We start from the raw sequence: 3,671 nt of genomic DNA on the forward strand, positions 1-3,671 counted from the left end.
TTATTTCCTAATTCCTGTGTGATACAAATTAAAGATGGAAGCTGATAGGTTGTTATGGGCAACGCCACCTGTTGCGCTAGAACTTGTGTCAGACATATTTTGTCAGCATTCCCCGCAATGTGTTAGGCACAGCGTCTGTCCGTAAAACGTCCCCCCCCCTGCAGACTACATGCAGTACGCGGCCTCTCATCAGGATCCGCCCTCTGCATGCATCATAGGTGACGCCCCGCCCTTCTGCTATTTCCGCCATCTTGATTACCTCGTGTTGGTGCGGTGCTGTTCGGTGAGGTGATGTCTTTGTGCTGTGTGTGTGGAGTGGGATATAATGGTTGGCTGTGCGGGGTGTTCCGCTCCGTCCTCTGTGTGTAGCCGGTCCTCAGTGTGGGGTGTAGGGGGGGACGGGTCAGTGTCTGGGCTGGAGAGGGCCTTGTACCTGTCTGCCTGCCTGCTCTATGGGCTCTGGGGAACAGCGGGGCTCTCTGGGAAATCAGAGGCCTTGTCCTGCCCGCTGGCTCTTGTAGTCCTTCGCCGTCCTGCCCTTACCTGCTGTAGCGGGATTAGCAGCAGGCCTTGGATTCTAGGACAGGCCCGGGCAGTGTCGACGTGACCCGCGGTGCATACCGTGTCATGCATCACACTCTTCTCCCTGTTCTATGGGGGCTTGGCCTGGATTGTTTTTTTGTTGGTCAGAATGAAGTAGGGTTTTTTTTGTTGGTCAGAATGAAGTAGGGGTATCTGTTTTCTCACTATAATAGGGGGGTGTTCAGGTCCAGGGGAGGAATATTGTAGTCTCGGCATGGAGTGTAGGGATCAATGGGGGGAGAGTTACAGTCTCTGGGGGGTAGTATTGTAGTATCAGCAGTTCCTAATTACATCACCAAATGTAGGGATTCATTGGTGGAGTGGTTGTAAGTAGTGATCCATAGTCCTGTGGGGGGCTGTTATGGAGTCCCAACAGTTCCTGTCTGCAACAAGGGTTGTAGGGATCAGGGGGACACTATTCTATAGGCCTGCCAGTCTCTGCCCATTAAAGGTAATGGGGTGAGTGTAGGGATTGCTGGACTAGGATGACACCATTGTGCTGTCCCAGCAGTCCCTTCATATAACAGGCAGTGTAGGGGGACAGTATTGTACAGGCTCAGCACTTCTGTCCATCAGGGATTGTACACATCCATAGTCCAGGGGAACAGTATTGTAAAGTATTCTCATTTCCTGCCTATAACAGGGGTGTTCCAGAATTGGGGGACTGTAGGGATCCTGGTCTAGGGCAGGGGCTGCCAAATTCTGGCCCCTCCAGCTGTGGTGAAACTACAAATCCCCAAAATGCATCTGTTTCTCTGTCTTGCAATGCCTTAGGGGACTTGTAGTTCTATAATAGCTGGAGTGCCAGCTACCCCTGATCTAGGGGGACTGTATTGTACAGGTTGTACTGTCACTGCCCATAACAGCTAGTGTAGGGATCCTTGGCCTAGAGTGGCAGTGTTGTACAGTGTCAGCTGTTCCTGCCTGTAACATGCAGTGTAGGGGTCAAGGGGACAGTGTTACAGGCCCAGCTGTCCCTGCCCAGAACATGGAGTGTAGGGATCAAGGGGGATGGTATTGTAAAGGCTCAGCGGTTCCTAATCATAACGGGTAGTGTGGACATCATGATGCATAGAGGCCGTATTGCACAGGCTTAGAAGTCCTTTGTACTAAACTTTATTCTGTGATTGGTTGCAATACAAAAGGCAGCATCATTGACTATCACTGGCAGGGCAAAGGTGCCCATACACCTTACGATTATCGGACAATTTTCGTATGCGATCGACTTTTCGGACGATAATCGTATGTGTGCATTGCAGTGTCCGACCGACATTACTGTACAATCGTACGACTTTTGAGGGTCAAGCATGTTTGAAAACTTTGCTAGATCGTACGCTTTTCGTAAGGTTGCTGGCGTTTCCATCCATCAAAAGTCGTACGATCTACACTACGCTAACGAAAATACGGCAAATCAATTACCGCATTTTCTCCAGGTGCTTTTCGTTAATTACGGCTAAATTAATCTTGCGATCATCGGGTCAGAATGGGGCTGCCGTACGAAAATCGTACGACTATTCGATCATCGGACGAAAAGTTTTGTCCGATAATCATAAGGTGTATGGGCACCTTAAGTCTGTACATGGCTCTAATGCCAACTAGATATTAAGCTCAGGGGCTGCAGGTTTCAGCTGAAGCACTTAATGCATAATGCATATCAGCATATCTCCCACAGCTTTCTTTCACCGCGATGCCTTCCCCAAACAGGCCAAACCATGGGATTGAGGAAACATCGTCATGAGTGGAACTTTCATTGGTAACCTCTCCTGGAAATACTAGTTAACCTGGCTAATGCTGACCTTGCCTAAATGCTCTGGGTCAGTGATCTGGAATAAGTATGTAGTTGGGGACTTCTGACTCTTGTCGACCTGCATACTTGTTCTGGATCAGTGAAATGGTGAAGCCAGTGGGTCAGCATAACCAGGCAACTACCGTAGCATATGCAGCTCTTCAATGTATTGTTCTGGCTCATTGAGTAATGAAACCACTGAATCGGAATGACCGCTAGGCAACTGGCATTTCAAAGAGAGGAAGTCTGCAATAGCAGTCTCTCTACTTCTCTCACTACATAGTTTCTTTAAAGCTGAATACTGAGATGAAATGGATGGAAGGGAACTGTTTTACCTGCCAAATGATTTGTATCTCTGTCCATCCAGTCCAAATACTTGCACAGCTCTCCCATACACCCCAAGCCTGTATAGCAGGGGAGGAGACTGGATTTTTCTCTGTTGCAGTTAAGTAACACTTACAGGTCTTGTCCTTCCCCCCCAGCCTGTGACTGGACAGTGAAGAAGCAGCAGATTGATGAGCTCATTTGTCACTGCTCTGTGCTCCTTTTAGAATGTTTCTTGTTAGCACATGAGCCCTGCAGCACAACAGACTCCTTGTGCTGCTTTTCACTCTTCCAGTCTGCTTGGTGTTGTAGAGGACATTGCAAGAGGATGTGGAATCCAAATGTGGGTACTTTCATTCCTTGCATCAAATCGATCAATAAATCTTATGAATTACTGTTGCATATAAAGCTGCATTTATTTGTCTTTCATACATGTCTGCGGTGCAGCTTTAAAGAGACTGTCATGAGCAAAGTTTGGGACTCTTTAGAAACTATTAGTTTTATTGCTGTCTGGCTTCAGTACTTTTGAGTAGCAGACCAGGAACAAGCATGTTGTAAATTAATGGCGGTTATCCTTATCGCTATGCTTGTTCCAGAGACTCGGAAAACATTGAAGCTGAGGTCAGGAATTGGCAATTAACATACACTTCTTTCTCCCGAGAGACTTTAAGGTGGATCTGCAACTAATGATTTTATAATCGATTAGTTGGCTGATTTTTTTTTTTTTTACTGATTGGTTATAAAAATTAAATAAATGCCATCGCTAATCTAAAATAAAATCTACTAATGGAGTGTTACAAACATAAAGATTACTTTAGAATAAAGCTGCATGCTCAACTTTTTGCATTCGCACTGCAACCCAAGGCATTGTGGTACCGTGTGTTCCAGTGCGTGTGATCACACTGTGGGTGGGAGGTGCGTTTAGTGTGCCATTGAAATAAATGGCACTTCAACACACCTGCTGCAGCATTTGTCAGGT

The 3,671-nt window shown here is 46.8% G+C and overlaps 1 protein-coding gene across 1 annotated transcript in view; it reads left to right on the forward strand.

Annotated features, from left to right (window-relative positions):
* Positions 1–210: 210 nt before the first annotated feature.
* Positions 211–3,671, forward strand: part of BTF3L4 (basic transcription factor 3 like 4) — a 17,131-nt gene continuing 13,670 nt past the window's right edge. Inside the window, exon 1 of the mRNA XM_018552456.1 lies at positions 211–288. The gene's annotated coding sequence lies outside the window, so the exon portion shown is untranslated. The remainder of the gene's footprint in view (positions 289–3,671) is intronic.

The sequence above is a fragment of the Nanorana parkeri genome, unplaced genomic scaffold, assembly GCF_000935625.1.
Source record: "Nanorana parkeri isolate BGI_ZX_2015 unplaced genomic scaffold, ASM93562v1 scaffold89, whole genome shotgun sequence".
NCBI classification, from domain to species: domain Eukaryota; kingdom Metazoa; phylum Chordata; class Amphibia; order Anura; family Dicroglossidae; genus Nanorana; species Nanorana parkeri.